The following is a 16,760-nucleotide window of genomic DNA, read 5'->3' as shown; positions in this document are numbered from 1 at the left end:
ATGGGGGAAAGAGGGAGAGGGGAAGGAAGGAGGGAGGGAGGGAAGGAAGGGAGGAAGGAAAGGAAGGGAAGGAAGGAAGGGAAGGAAGAAGGGAAGGAAGAAGACTAAGCAATGGTGTTGCTGGATGTGGAGGGAGAAGGCCTGATATTGAGGAAAAATTACCAAAGAAAAGTCTGCTTTTGTTTCCTCCCTCATGTAATCTCACTTCCTCTGTGAGTAGTCCCTCATTCTGCCAGCTTCCCTCTGGGCTCCTGGTGCCTGCTGCCCCGCCTCACCTGCTGCTTGTTCTCTTCTGACTCACCTCTCTTCTCAGGAAAACTAATTCTCACTCACTTGTGACAATAGGGCATTCCCATTCAAAGGGAGTTTTTATTTTTAGCTGTCTTCAAAGGGTAAAGCCAAAGAAATGAATACCTAATGGTGGAATCTCTGCTTCTAGTGAGGTTGGACGACTGTCCTAATCCCCTGAAATTACATTATGTGGCCATCCCTCTGTCCCAGGTAAGGGCTGGGTGCCCACCCCCAAGTCAGGCCAGGATACATGGCCTTCTGGACTGTGCCTGTCTCTGTCACCTCTCTCCCCTCCCTCATTCACCACTTTCCCAAGATAAATCAACCAGGTCAGTCAACACGTTTTGGTGAAAAAGAAACAAGTTAGTCTTTTGACTCGACAAAGTGGGCCTTTCTCATGGCAGAGGGGCTGGGGCAGTCGGGAGCATGTGGAATCAGCACTGCTGGGCCAAGACAAGGCCCCTTTTGTGTTCAGGGACAAAGATAGAGTGTCCCGGCAAGATGGGGCCAGGGCCTTTCCAACGCCAGCTCCGGCAGCCTGGATTGGCTGGCAGGCAGACAAGTCTACCCTGTGACTGGGCGGCCCAGGCTCCCAGCCACCGGCCGCCCCACCCCTCCCTTTGGCAAACAATTGGGTGGGGGTGAAATAAATTGTGAAACCAGACTGTCTGCCCTGTCCTGGCCACCAGTGCTCTCGGGGCTGGGGATACTCAAACCTAGCAGACCTGGTACTTGGGGGCTGAGAGTCCTTAAATCTACTATTTCCGTGGCCTTTGGAGATGAAAAAACTTGGCTTTGGTTCCAGGTTGGGTGACCTTGGGCAAGTCACCCCACTTCTCTGAGCCTCTGTTTCCCAGTCTGCAAAACAGTACAATAATTGTTCACCTCCAGCCGTGGTACAGGTTCAATGACATGGCATCTCTAAGGAACAAGGCACATGCCTGGCACAGAGAGGGCACACAACCGTCAAGTTCACAGCTCTTTACAGTTTACCACTTCATATCTACTATCTCATTAGGTGCTCAGAAAACTACCCCTACCCGTGGAGGCAGGATAATCACCCCCATAGACTGAAGAAGAAACTGAGGCTTGAAGGAAATTTAGAGAATCTGAATTTCTGGGGATGTGAGCATTCTGGAAGGGCACCTGGTAAGGTTATGTGTGGCCCAGGCTGATAGATCCTGAGGAAGGCGGTAAGAGGGAGAATCTCCAAGGTGTAAAAACTTGAGAGGGTCAGAGACGGAAGTAGGGTCATACCCCCAGGTCGTTGCACTGGCTGTGCCCTCTGCAGAGAACACCCTTTTCCTCCCCTCCCCACCCGCAGGTTAATGCTGGTTGGCTTTTTAAGACAACTTAGCCTAGGAAAGGAGGAAATTCACTTTTCACTGGAAATCTTCTGTGTTTAAAATTTTTGCTACGTGGAAAAATTTTTAAATGGAAATATTTTGTTGAATGGTTTATTCATTCAACAGATATTTGTGGAGGACCTGCTGTCCATCAGACAGTGATGCCAGATGCGGTTAAGCGAGATAGAAGTGGTCCTGGCCTCCGGGAGCCAACAGGCTAGTTCAGGGGGCTCTTCGCTTTCGCCACATCGGAATCACTTGGGGAGCTTTAAAAATTATTGATACCTGGGCCTCACCCCAGCTACCTTGACTCAATTGCTCTGCAATGGGACATTTTCTTCTTCTCCTTCTTCTCCTCTCCTTCTCTTCCTTCTTCTTCTTCTTCTTCTTCTTTTTTTTTTTTTTTTTTTTTTGAGACAGGGTCTCCCTTTGTTGCCCAAGCTGGAGTGACTGCATTGGCCCTATCTTGGCTCACTGCAGCCTCAACCTCCCAGGCTCAAGCAATCCTCCCACCTCAGCCTCCTGAGTAGCCGGGATGACAGGGACATGCCACCATGCCTGGCTAATTTTTATTATTTTCTGTAGAGACAGGGTTTTGCCATGTTGTCCAGGATGGTTTCAAACTCCCGGACTCAAGTGATCCATCTGCCTCAGCCTCCCAAAGTTCTGGTATTACAGGTGTGAGCCATTGCCACACCAGGCCCTGCAATGGGGCACTGGGATTTTCAGTAGCCACTCAGGTGATCCCAGAGGCCAACAGCATGGAGAACCATGGTTTCGGGGAAAGGAGACAAATGAGCAAATCACCAAAATGCACAGACCATAATACATGCATACGGTGAAGGAAATCTATACCAGGAAAAGGGACCAGCATGATAGGGTTGCTGTTTAAGATGGCCTGACCCTAGAGGGCCCCTTGGGGTGGGGGGGTACTGCAGCAGGGAGTGGGGCAAAGAAAGTGAGGAGATGGATCATTGGAAACCTGGGGGAAAGCAGTCCAGTCACAGGGAAACAGCAAGCGTGAAGGCCCAGGGATGGGAAATGGTGAATGTGATGAACAGCAAGGCGGCCGGTGTGGCTGGAAGGCTGCAGATGGGTGGGGAGGGAGAGAACAGAAGGAGGCAATGTTGAGAGGCATCCTGTGGTTCCCCCAGGCCTGAAGGAGTCAGTGCTGCCTCAGGAACCTGACTATTTTCCTCTTATTCTTAGTCCTAGTAACCCACATAGAAACTGGCAAGAAGTGTCTGGTCTGAATATTGGGATCATTCTTGCCTGTCCCAGCAGGCTCAAAGTGAGCCCAGAATGGGTGGCCTCTTCCTCCTTCTCCCTTACCCCAACCCAGAGCCCACAAAAGCATGTGGCTTGGAGGAGACAGGTAGCTACCAGAGGTCAAGGAGTCCCTGCCCTGTGCCTTGGGAAGGACCTGCCCTCCCTCTACAAAGCTAGACAGCTGGACCTACCTGACCTGGGTCCTGGGGGCCGCTGGAACTAGGAAGGGCTCTGGCCTCATGAATCACAAACTGGCATGACATCACCTTGTCCAGTGGACATTCCAGAGGCTTAAAATCTCAGAATTCTTAATATTAGAGTAATAACTTAGTTATTTTAGAGTGTCGTATTAGAATTGCATTCAAATAATACAGAAATGTCATATTGCGTTAGCAGCCTAGATTGGAATGTTGTGGTACAATGTCTTATAATATTGCATTAGGACATTATGTAATGTTATGTGTTAGAATGGTATGTTGCTCCAGAGTGTGGGATTAGAATATTGGTTAGAATTGTGCTGAAATGTTGAATTAGAATATTAATCTGTGTTAGAACATTATATTTGAATGCAATGTTATAATAGTATATTAGTGTTACATTAAAATATTATATTGTGTTGAAATGTTTTCTTAGCAAGTTTTCTTAGAATGGCATGTTGAATCTTAAAATCAAAAGGGAGCGCGTGAAACTGTGGGGTTCTTTGATGGCATGCAGAACACCGCCTGACCTAGGAATGGTGGAGTAGCGGTGGCAGGGCCTGGATTTGGGCTCAGCTCTGACACTGACTCCTTTCCCTGCTCTTCCTCTCTCTGGACCTCAGTTTCCCCATTTTTACATCAGGAGCTGTTGGGCAGTGTTGGCCTTTAGGGCCTCTCTCATGCTGACTGTTTATGGGGCTCTGAATGCTGGACATTCGCCCTACGCCAACTCCCGGGCAGGAAGTGAAAATTCTGCTTAACAATGAGATTGATCTTATCAGGGAATGAATGACTTTCTGGGAGTAAACAGCTTCCTCACTGACAGGAAAAGTAAGAGGATCAAGTGACCAGGGTGAGAGAAACTCCAGACCAAGCAGGCAGGAGTATAGACCTCCAGCCAGCTGCTCACTCTTCCCTAAAGGCACAATGACTCCATCCTGCAAACTGGGGGTGAACCAGAGTCTCCTTCTTCCTTCTAGAAACATTTCCCCATCCATCCCACCCAGTCTTCTCCAGACGCCATGGCTGACCACAGTTTTAGGCTGCTATCCCTGACTGATGGGCCGAATTGCTGAGTTCTGAGCCCCTCATCTTTGCCCCTAGACGTTGGCTGGACTCTCGACCATCTCTGTTTTCCCCCTCCCCTATGTGGATCAGGGCATTTCAGAAGTAGGCCTAGAACAGATGGTTTCAGCAAAAATATCCCGGGCCTTCCCACCTGAACTCTCCCTGCCCCTCACTCTCTAGAAGAAAAAACAAGTGATGGCAAGGCAACCTGGAAAAATCCACACATTTACACAAGCTCTGATCCTTCTGTACATCTTCATGTTTTGCATGCACCACCACCCACAGACCCTGTGGTCCCTGATCCAAGACAAGGAGGGGGTTAAGAGCAAGGCCCAGCAGACCAGCTAATGACCATCAGTGCTCTTGTGCAACCCACTTCCCCTTCTGAAACTGTGTCCTCCATTGCAAAACGAAGTAAGGGTTTTGACCTTATTAAGCATGATGGGCATGAATTTGAGGTAACACCTGCAAACCATTCAGCTCAGCACTTATCAAGTGGCAAATGCACTGAGCTTGTTGAGGTTGAAATTGTCTAGAACTGGGCACACCCTACACCCACCCTAATGCCTTCAGCTTGAGGTCTGGGCCCCAGCCTTCCTGCATGCTACAGCTTGGAGGGTAACATTCATATCTCACGGTCATCCTAAGATGAAAGGGAAAATCCACAGGAGAAAGACAGCCAGGGGTCTTGGTGATTGGAAGAAGGCTTTCTTAAGAAGCTTGTAGTGAGCATGATGTTTTTTGCTTAAATAAATCTCTTGATACTTTTGAGGGCAGACAAGGCCTTGGAACCTGGAGTAAAGAGGCTGGGCAGAGTTCTAGGCCCACATGGCGTCACTGGCTGACCTCTTTCTATCTCAGGGTTTCATTTATCTAATCTGGAAAATGGGGCTTTAAAAGGCACTTCTTTCACAGGTCATTGTGGGGGTCAAATGAGATGGTCTAACTCATAAATCTAGGAAAGGCCATGAGACGCCTGGTGTGGTATAGGGATGGAGAACAAAAAATAACATGAAGAAAAGGAGAAATGAAAGGGGAAATGGAGGGGAAGGGATAACTTAGAGAGATTGCATGCTATGGGCAGTCCCTGAGGCAGTCGCCAAGGCAACTTAGAGAAACAGCAGGTGGTGGGCAGTCAGCAGCTCTGCCACTAGCTTGTGTGACTTTCAGCTGGTTCCCTGCCCTCTCTGAGCCTCAGGGTCCTCATGGGTAACACTGGCCATTCAGACTGGACAACTCCAATGGTGAACTCACCTGCCTCCCTTGGTCCCCTGGATTCCCTGATATGCAGCCGTAAGCCCTGAAGTGCTTGGCTGGGGAGACTACAGTTGATCACAATTCCTAAACACCTTCACTCCTATTTTCATGGTTGGACCATGGATGGCAAGGAAAGGATCTCAGATTTCTGGAGGTGACAGCTGGGACAGCTGAAGATGGTCAGGTTCAAGCTCCTGCCTGAAGCTTGCCAGACCCTATCTGTCCACTTTTGCTGTGGTCACCTAGTGGGGATAGTGGAAATTGAGCAAATGTGTGTTAGTCATAAATGCCTGGTATGAGAACAAAGCAGTAAGCAAGCCAGATCCAGTTCTTGCTCTCATGGAATAACATTTGGGGAGTAGGGTGAATAATACATTAGAACTCTGCTATTTGGTGCATATATGTATGTAATTGTTATATCTGCTTGATGAATTGACACTTTTATCAGTATATAATGTTTTTTGTCTCTTGTAAACATATTTGACTATTATGTATAGCATTCGTATAGCCATCTCAGATCTCGTTTGGTTACTATTTGTATGAAATATATTTTTTCATGTTTTCACATTCAATCTATTTGTATCTAAAATGAGTCTTTTGTAGACAGCATATAGTTGGATATTTAAAAAAATTCATCCTGTCAATTTATGCGTTTTGATTGGTGAGTTTAATCCATTTACATTTAAACTAATTACTGGTAATTGGGAACTTACTTTTGCAATTTTGTTATTTGTTTTCTCTCAAATGTGCTGTTGAACTCTTCTAGTGATTTTTTCATTTCAGTTATTGTATTTTTCAGTTCCATAATTTATATTTGGTTCCCTTTTATAATTGCTATCTCTTTGTTGATATTATAATTTGGTTCATATATCATTCTTCTGATTTCCTTTAGTTATTTTTCTGTGGTTTTCTTTAGCTCTTTGAGCATTTTTAAGACAGTTGTTTCAAAGTCTTTATCTAGTAAGTCCAATGTCTGGGCTTCCTTAGGGATAGTTCCTGTCAATTTATTTTATTCCTTTGAATGAGCCATGTTTTCTACTTCTTTGTTGTGTTTTTGTTGTTGTTGTTGTTGTTGAAAACTGGACATTTGAAAAAACAGCTGCCTCTCCCAGGCTTTGCAAACTGACTCTGTGTTACACAGTCCTTCACCAAGGTGAAAGCTTCAGGTCTTCTCAGGTCTTTTCTGAGAATGAATCTTGCCTGCTCCTAAATGTGGCTTACTCAATTCCTCCATATGTATAGCTGCTTTTGAATGTCTTACTTTTTCAAAGAATCTTACCCCAGCACCCAGCTTCTCCTTAGGGCCACAGATGGTCTATTGTGTGCGTCCACTCATAATCTCTTGCCCCAGTCATCTATGGGTCTATGGTCTCCCTGCAGCTTCCACCAACAGTGCCCTTAGCTTCCCTCTACCTGAGATTTTAGTTAGACAAAACAGAGAGCTGTCCTCCAGGTAGGCCTCAGACCAGTTAGAGTGTTGCCAGTAAGGTAGGCTTGCTCCCTCTGGCTCAAGGGAGGGAAATGGGCTGCTGTGCCAGGGAGGGGGTTGGGCAAAAGGGAGTAAAAATGCCACAAAACTTTTTCTACTGTTTGAAGGTGGCTTTTTCTTGATTAGGTATTCACCTGGGTGCTGTAAACCTTTGACTGTTTTCCAAAGCTCCTATATTAGTTCTAAACCAGTCTCTGGTTGTTTTCTTGGTGCTTCCATGGGGTGAATGACAGCTTGGAGCTTCCTAGTCTGCAATTTTGCAGCTGCCACTCCTCCAACCGACGGTACATTAGAAGCATTCAGATATCTAACCGCACATTACAGGGAAATGAACAGCATCGCTGGTGTGAATGTCTGCAGGGAGGAAGGTACCAGGGATAATTGGGATCAGAAAAGGCCTTGGGGAAGGCATGATTTTTGAACTGAAAGAGAGGAAGGAAAAAGCCAGGAAAGCAATTCAGGAAAGCATAATAGCAAAGGCCTTGAGGTGAAGAAGAACCTGGTTTGTTCTAGGCCCTGTTGGAAGGATGGTGTGGCCAGAGCCCAGGGAGGCCTGGGGATCAGAGCACACAGGGCCTGGGGGCTGGGATGAGCAGCTCGAGCTGTATTCTGTGGGGAGAACCCACGGAGGGCTTTAAGAACTAAAGAGACCTTGTGATTTTTGCTTAAAATGACAAGGCTGCATTGCAGGTAAGGTCTAGAGTGGGAGCAGTGAAGAGGCTGGTGTAGATGCCCCGGTGAGAGATGAAGCTACAGTCTGGGAATTAAGGGTCAGTTCTTGGCAGGGGTCAGAGGAAGCAGAGTTTAGTGGGAACAGCAGGAAGCATCCCTGCAGACTTTCAGAGGTGGACCGGGGAACATTCTTGGCCAAGTCAAACCAAGACTGGTGTTGGGACAGGAGGCAGGAGGGATATTTTTGCCCCTGTGGCTTCCTTTGAAGTTCTAAGCTCTACCTCTCCCAGATGAGCCTTTCCCCAGGGAAAGGAAGACAAACTGTGTCTCCAGGGTTTACAGAACCAGCCTCTGAAAGGTTTTTCAAACAGGAACTGGACCATTGAGAAGATGGGGAAGCTGGGCCCAAGGAAGGGCTGTGGCCATGGCCTCACAGCACATGGTCCTCCTTTATGGGAGGTGAGTCAGGGACTGCATCACCCAGTTCCTGCTAATACTCAAGTGTCAGCATTTTCAGTGCGTTTGAGGTTAAACTCAAGGATTCCAGAGTTGGGCTGGCCCGGCCAGAGTCCTGAGCTTTCTGGCTCACAGAGTGATGCTGTGCTGGCCACTCCCCCTCTCTGAGTCTCAGTTTCCTCATCAGTACCACTGGGGCGATGATAGTCCTCACCACACTGGTTATTGTGAACTGTGTGAGATAACACATGAAGAGCACTTAGCAAGGTACCTGGCTCACAGTGTGTACTCAATAACTGATTTTTGCAATGACATTGCTATTTACTGTGAAAGGGTAAGTATTATCTGGGGACCCTGGTGACAATTTTAGGCACCCAGCAGAACCACAGAATCTCACTTGGTTTGGTTTGGGAGAATGTCAGAGAGTGGTCTCCACTTCCTGTTCCGGTTTGGGAGACTGTCAGAGAGTGGTCTCCACTTCCTGTTCCGGTTTGGGAGACTGTCAGAGAGTGGTCTCCACTTCCTGTTCCGGTTTGGGAGACTGTCAGAGAGTGGTCTCCACTTCCTGTTCCGGTTTGGGAGACTGTCAGAGAGTGGTCTCCACTTCCTGTTCCGGTTTGGGAGACTGTCAGAGAGTGGTCTCCACTTCCTGTTCCTTATTTAGCCACGGACCTCACCTGTTCTCAGGCCACACAGCCTATCTCATGTCTAAAGCGAAATGTCATGGGTCAAAGAGAAGGAAAGATAACCCATGACCAGGAGGACCACGAGGACCATTTGAGCTGGAACTTAAGGTTGGGTGGGAGCAACAAAGGCCAAGACAGCAGGATGCCATTCCAGGAGAAGAGAGGAGCCACAGCCAGGGCTTAGAAGTTGAAAAATGATTCTTATTCCGTTCGGGTAGGCAGAAGAGAGTGAGTCATTTTGGCCACAGTGGAGAACTTGTGATGGGATGGTGGGTACAAGGAAATCAGGCTGTAGCTAGATCATGGATGCCAGGGTGGGGGAAATTGGCCTTCACCTTAGAGGTGACGGGGACAGGGGGCTCTGACTGTTTCTGAGAAAGAGAAGGCCATCCTCAGAGCTGGACTATGCGAAGGTCACTCCGTCAGCTTGAATATAGGCAAGAGGCCCAGAGACCTGCTGGAGCCTCTCCGTGGTCTAGGTCAGGGGTGCGGAGGCCCACTCTGGGCAGTGAAAATGCAGATGTAAGGAGATCCCACAGGTATGAAGGGGGTAGAATCAACAAGACTTGGCAACTAACTAGAAGGGGCAGGGGTGAGGGAGGACCCAAGCCTGACTCCCAGATGCCAGCTTGGGCAATGCAGTGGTTGAATAGAGGCCAAGGATGGAGGTGGTGTGGGGAGGAAGATGGCGGGGGCTGGGGCAGCTCTGAACACACCTTGCCTGAAGAGCCCATGGGCCACCTGCACCGGCACTTGCCTCTATAAGTCCGGACTTGGAGATGGGTCTCGGGATCGGGGACAGGTATTTGACAACGTTTATAGCCCTGAGTTTGGCTGGCTTGTTGAGGAGACAGGCGAAGGAGAGGAGGTGGGGCAGGTATGCCGGCTGCTGCTCTCTTTGGCCTCAGCCCTGGGACAAGCTTGTCCATCTCCTCTGCTACCCTCCCCCTCTTCTCCTCATCTTACTTCCTTCTGGCTCTTACTTAGCTGCGTCATTTTAGGGAACTTGGAAACCAGGCCTGGTGTCTTTAACTTACAAAATTATACACTCCAATGAGCCGGAAAGGGGCTTTTGGAATAATTCTATTGAAAATATGTGGGTTTTCGCCTTGAAATGATCTTCCTGAAATTATCCCCTTTCTCTCTTTATAAATATTAAAAAGAAGGAATCTGAGCTTACTGCTTTAAATCTCTATTCAGGGACTTTTTCTTCTGCCTCCCAGGAAAGCAACCAGTCATTTCTGAGGAAGAAAAGGACGAGGCTGGCGCCGTTTCCTTTAACATATCAATCCCACCCCGCTTCTGAAATCCACTTTCTGGAATACCCCTGACCAATCCCTCCTTGTTCCCCCCTACAGCTAAGCCGGGATTTGCTGGAATATTGTGTGTCAGTGTGGGGGTGTGACAGAGGAGCCACTCCAGGAAGGGTGGCAAGGGGAAGGTGAGGAAGGCTAGAGAGACAGGCAGAGAGAGAAGGGGAGAAGCAGCGACAGGGATGAAGGGGAGACAGAGACAGCAACAGCGACAGAGAGACAGAAACGAGAGATATGCAGAGAGATACGAAGAGACAGAGAAAGAGACAGAGGGACAGAAAGAGAGAGAAAAACAGAGAGGAAGACAGAAAGAGACAGAGAAGCAGAAAGAGACAGAGACAAGGACAAAGGGAGGGAGATAGAGTGACAGAGGGATGGAGAGAGGCAGGGAGAAAGAGAGAGAGAGAGAGAGAGAAAGAGGGAGAGAGAGAGACAAGGCACATACACACCCACACACACCCAGAAAGAGAGGCAGGAGGGAAAGCAAGGGAGGATAGAGCAGAGACAGAGGGAGAGGGAGATAATGCTAGGGAGAAAGGGAGAGATGTGTAAGAATAGAGAGGGAGAGATGGGCTGGGGGAAGAGACATGGAGACACTGAAACCCTGGATACTGAGGATTAAAGGAGAGACAGAATATTGTGGGGGGAGAGGTGGGAGGGAGAGACAGAGAGAGAGAGAGAGAGAGAGACAGAACAAGCATGCTGAGGAGAGAGAAAGTAGCACACAGATGCAGAGAGACAAAAAGGGAAGACATAGGAATAGAGAAATGGGGAGGGCTGGGGAAGAGACAGAGCTAGAGGCAGAAAATGATAGAGAGAGAGAGGCCCACAGAATGGAGACGATGCAGATTGACAGATGGGGTAGAAAAGAGCCAGATAAATTGCAAGTCAGGAAGGAGGCAGGGGAGAGAGGCTGACACGGAGGGGTGGATGAGGAGACCTGATGGGCTCTGCAGCCTGCGTGCAGGTGCGAGTGTGTGGCTTGTGAGCACAATGGCCTCCAATGGAGGGAAGCCCCTTGTTCCCAGCCCGGTCCCTCTGCTGCCTTCCTCAGTGCCTGAGAGTGGGGTGAAGCATTGCCTGCCTTTGATGCACAGAGGGTGGGGCAGAGCAGACCAGTTAACAGAGTGTGGTTTAGAAGACAGGCAACCCCGAGTTCAAGCATCAGCTCTGCCAATCCCGGCCAACCCCCTTGGGGCCCTTACTCAGTCTTTTGGAGCCTTGGCTTTCTTGTCTGGAAAATGGGGCTAACAATGCCTATCTACATCATAGGGTCGCCACGGTGCCTACAGGAGGCCTCACTGCAAAGGGCTTGGCACAGCACCTGAGTCAGCTGCTATGGTCCAACCTGGAGTGTAGGGTGGACTGTAGTCCTTCTGTGATCTCATAATCCATCAGCAGACCCCTGCTGTGTACCCCTCTGTGTACTCCTGCTGTGTACCTGGAGACCCCCAGGTCTCCAGGGGTCAAACCACACCCCACAGGCACCTTGAAAGAAGAAATCCACAGGAGGAAAAAAAGAAGTAGGAATCTTGGTGGCTGGGAGAGTTCTGAGAGGGTATCTCAGGCAGCTGTGATGGGTTCAAGAGGAAATGGAGGCTTGGGTGCACTTCCCTGGTCTCCACCTCCTTGAAAGAGAACCCAGGGAGCAGGAAAGTGTGACCTTGAGCCTGTCCAGGGCTTCTGCCTGCCTGGCTGACCCAGAGCGGGTTGGATTCCATGCTCTGTGAAGGCCTTTGAGGTCCTAACAGTCAGGGGTTCTCGAAGTCCATGATTGTAAGCAGCCCGACTGGGGCTGGGGGGCGATGGGGAAGGGTGTCCCCTGCTCCCCCACCTCCTCCTGCCAAGGCTGCAGAGGGAACAGAGGCCGTTGCCTTCTGAAGGATTTGTCACAAAGCGCGGTGGTCGGTTACCGGTTACCACATAAGCCAAGGCCTTGATCTGCTGTGTTTGAGGAAACCCTTTGTTCCTTTCAAGTCTCTATTCTCTGAGCCAGGGCTAGTGCGGAGACCGAAGCAGTGAGCTTTCTCTTTCTTCCTTTTCTTTTTGGATTTTTAAAAATAACTGGCTTGCGCATTCAGGCGGTGTTCCAGAATTGGGTTCCCAGGCTGTGGTTCAGGGCCAGGGACTCCAGCAGCCCCTTCATCCCAGGAAGGCCTCGGGGGAGGGAGAGCCTAAGGGCTGATGGGGAGGGGAGGGCACACACAGGTGCTTGTGAGAGGCTTGGGCTCAGGAACCAACACTGAGGGGAGACTGAAGATGGGGTTCTAACTCTGGCTATGCACCCCATGCATGCCCAGTGCATCTTCTTCTGGACCTCAGTTTTTTTCAGTGCAGGGTTGGAGGCCAGAGCAGAGATGGCCACTTTTTCCCATGGCTGAGTCTATGCCAGACATTGCTCATCAATTGCCCTTCCCCACGGAGCTTGGATGAGCCCCAAGAAGTCTTTTCAACACCGTGCTCTGGGTATCTACTGCCAATTGCATTTGGCATGCAAAGTGAGACCTGCTTCCCGTCCTGAGAGAAGATCATCTCTGAGGCACCAATATGAAGTGGGGATGCAATAAATATTTTTTGGATGAATGGGCACTGCTTTTTTTAGCCCTTACTTCATGCCAGGCATTGTTCTGAGTACTGTTCTAAACGTTGAACAAAACAAAGTTCCTGACCTCAATCTCACATGTGAGGGAGACAGGCAACAAGCAAATAAACAGCGAAATAGATCAAATGTCAGGTGGTGATCAGAGCCATAAAGAAAAATTAAAACAATAGAGAGTGACAGGCTGTGGGTCGGTGGGGGGGAACGTTGTGGATAAGGTACCCAGAGAAGATCTTCTGGGAAAGAGATATGGAGTAGACAAAGTGACAGTCTCCTCAGAGCCCATCACTCTAGGACTTTGAGTCTAAATTTGTCTGACTTTAAGATTCTAATTTCATTGAGTAAGATTCTAGAATCTCGTGAATCTAGGAACCTATAACCAAAATTATAGATTTTCACTGCTCTCATATTCCATGACAATGATGCTAGAATTCTGTGACTCTGAAATTCTAGGCTTCACTGATGCATCTTTTTGCTTGAACAGACCAGGATTCATTGCCTACCCTCTCCCCACTACCCCTAGGAAATGGAGCTGAAAATAGAAACAGTCAAAACAACAAGCCATTCCAGCTCTAAGTGCCATAGTAAACAAATGGTCCAATGTTGCTCTGATAGTTTAATTGCGGCAGTTCCAGACAAGCCCATTCATGAAGGATCTTTAGTTGATGGAGAGGAGGAGTGAGCACCCAGGGAAGGGATGGCTTGTAGGGTAGGCACTTGGGGGAGGTCTGCGTCACGACCCCAGCTGAGGATGATGCTCTGGGAAGCCTGTTGGGTTTCAGCAGCCAAAGCATTGGTATTTGGATCAGGCCCCTTGGCCTTTAAGGACCACAATGGTGGCTATTTTAACTGGCAAAGTAAAGAAGTGTCTCTTTGAGGATGTGGCATTAGAGCTAGACTGGAAGACTTTAGAAGATACTAGCTTGACAGAAATCCAGGGAAGTGAGTCCCAGGCAAAGGGGAAGAGCAGATTCAAAGGTCCTGAGGTGAGAGAGAGCTTGGCAGGTTCCCCAAGTATTCAGAGCATAGGACAGAGAGGAGATGATATCAGAGGGATAAGCAGGGGCTGTTTCCTATAGGGGTTTGGAGGTCAGGGTTAGGAATATGGAAGCCACTGGAAGGTTTTTAACAGGGGAGTGACATGATATAAATCCATATTCAAAAGATTACTAACTGCTTTGAGTAGAAGAGACTACTGGGGGCAAGAGTAGAAACTGAAAGACCAGTGAGAGACCCCAGTGTTTCAGTGAGAAATGATGGTTGTTTGGATTTAGATGGTGGCAGTGGGTCCATCTGTTTGTCTACCGCTTTGTTCTTCCCTCCTTTCTTCCATTCTTCTATCTCTTCATCCATCCATTCATCCATCCACCCATCCATCCACCCACCCATCCATCCACCCACCTATCCATCCACCCACCAACCCATCCACCCATTCATCCACCCACCCACCCATCCATCCATGCATGCATGCATGCATGCATCCATCCATCCATCCATCCATCCATCCATCCATCCACCCTCCCATCCACCCACCCACCCATCCATCCGTCCATCCATCCATCCACCCGTCCATCCATCCATCCACCCACCCACCCATCCATCCATCCATTAACTAAACACTCAGAGCCAGGGGCTGTGCTGGGTGTGTCTATGGGGAGTCAGGTACAATGCTGAGATAACAAGAATGAAATAAACATGGTTCCCAGCCTAAGGGGCTTACAAAACAGCAGGGTACACAAAATTGCAATGTAATGTTATGAATGCTCCAGTTAAGGAATGCATGAAGCACCGAGAGAGCTCATGGGAGGTAATTCCCTATGCTCTGTCCTGGAGGAGATACTGATGTTTGAGTTGGGCCTTTCGAAGGACACGGGAGTTGGACAGGCAGCAGAAGAGTGTTCCTGGCAGGGGCACACAGCTTGAGTAAAAAGCAAGGAGGCAGCATGAGTGAGCATGGCCGGTTCTGGAAATGTACAGATGTCTAGGTTGGTTGAATCAACAGATGCGAGTGGGGACGCTGTGGGAGAGGAGTTTGGGTCAACTTGGGAAGACGTGGAGCAGCATATGCCCATGACTGGGCCTGCCCCTTCCGCTCAGCTCTGCCTGCCCCTATCAGAGCTGAATAATTGAATTAAGTACCAGCTCTTAAACAAGATGCAGCTGTTTAGCAGATGTTGCTTCCACCCCAGATGGAGGTGCATCTTGGCGACGGGCACAACATTTCCAAGGCGTCTAATTTGCGAGGCTGTGGAGAGGAAAGAACTTCAAGATGCTGGCATTATTATTTAATAACTATCATTAATTACACACTCCCTCCCTCCAGCACCACTGCATGTCAAACATTCCTGCTGGATTGGGACTGGGGGCACAGAGGCGGGCTGGCAGGTGGGCTTGGGGGTTGGACTTGCTGATTCTGATTCAGAAAAACAAAAGAAGAAAAGGGAATAAAGTCATCAATCCACAAAGCCTTCAAGAACTTTTATAATAATGGAAAATGACTTCTCTTGCATTTTTCATAAAATGAGTACAAATAATAACTGCTATTGATTGAACCCCCACTCAGAGCCAGGGGCTGTGCTGGGTGTGTCTTAGACATTGCCTCCAATTCCCTAATCCTCCCAACAGCCATGCATGGCCCTACCTCAGGGCCTTTGCCCTTGATGTCTCCTCCGACTGGGAAGTTTCTTCCTTCAGACACCCACATGGCTAACTCCCCTACATCTTTCAAAGCTCCACTTAAATGTCAGCACCCCAGAGAGGCCTTCCCTGACCACCACTCCCTGAAATAATGTCCTCCACATTCTTGACCTCCTTCCCTTGCTTTTTCTTTCATCACCTGATATACGTATATTTGTTAATTGTCTATTTCTCCCTTTTAGATTTTAAGCTCCCAAGGGCAAGGATTTTTGTTTCATTCACTGTGGCCTCCCCAGCACTCAAAACAATGCTTGACACAGGACAGAGTTCTTTTTTCTTTTTTGAGATGGAGTCTGGCTCACTTGCCCAGGCTGAAGTGCAGTGGCACGATCTTGGCTCACTATAACCTCTGTCTCCTGGGTTCAAGCGATTCTCCTGTCACAGCCTCTGGAATAGCTGGGATTACAAGTGCACGCCACCATGTCCAGCTATTTTTTTTTCTTTTTTGGGGGGGTATTTTTAGTAGAGATGTGATTTCATCATATTGGCCAGGCTGGTATCCAACTCCTGCCCTCAGTGACCCGCCTGCATCGGCCTCCTGAAGTGCTGGGATTACAGGCATGAGCCACCGTGCCTGGCCCAGAGTTCTATAAATATTTGTTCAATGGGTGGGTGATTCATCAGTGGGTCTCATTAAAAAATGTGCAGAAGAGTGTTAGGGAGATAAAATCTCTTTCCCAGGCATTACACAGCCAGCAAAGAGCAAGCTGAGATTTGAATTCAGCTCTGTCTAATTCTAAAGCTCTGCTCTTTTCATTAAGGACTTTGTTTTTCTTCTCCAAAGAACTTATTACCACTTACATATTATTATTATTATTATTTTTGAGACGAAGTCTTGCTCTGTTGCCCAGGCTGGAGTGCAGTGGCATGATCTCGGCTCACTGCAACCTCCGCCTCCCGGGTTCAAGTGATTATCATGCCTCAGCCTCCCGAGTAGCTGGGATTACAGGCATGTGCCACCACGCCCTTGTATTTTTAGTAGAGATGGGGTTTCACCATGTTGGTTAGGCTGGTCTCGAACTCCTGACCTCAGGTGATCCACCCCCCTCGGCCTCCCGAAGTGTCGGGATTATAGGCGTGAGCCACCACGCCCGGCCCACTTACTTATTATTTATCTATTCATGTGTTTAATGTCTGTCCTTCCCACTCCAATGGCAGCTCCACTGAGGGCAGAGTTCATCTGTTCTGTTCACAGCTGAATCCCCAGCCCCAAAACAGTACCTGGCACCCAGGAAATGCTTCATAAATATACGCTGAATGAAGGAAAGAAGGTCTGGGATATGGGAGGCTGGAGGTGTTCACACCCTTGCTGGGTCTCTGACTGGGTGAGACGGTGGGGAGCTCCAAGATGTTTTCCACTTCCCCAACCCCTCCCACATACAGACTTCTTATTTACTCTTGGAAGCAATGCTGCAAGGGA

The 16,760-nt window shown here is 48.7% G+C and overlaps 1 protein-coding gene across 9 annotated transcripts in view; it reads left to right on the top strand.

Moving 5' to 3' along the window:
* The window catches only part of LOC100991082 (signal-regulatory protein gamma), a 218,638-nt gene that overhangs the window by 68,952 nt on the left and 132,926 nt on the right, over positions 1 to 16,760 (top strand). The gene's annotated exons all lie outside the window — the stretch shown is intronic.

The sequence above is a fragment of the Pan paniscus genome, chromosome 21 (assembly GCF_029289425.2).
Source record: "Pan paniscus chromosome 21, NHGRI_mPanPan1-v2.0_pri, whole genome shotgun sequence".
Classification (NCBI taxonomy): domain Eukaryota; kingdom Metazoa; phylum Chordata; class Mammalia; order Primates; family Hominidae; genus Pan; species Pan paniscus.
Note: the sequence above shows the minus strand (reverse complement) of the source record. Positions and strands in the feature narration are given on the sequence as shown.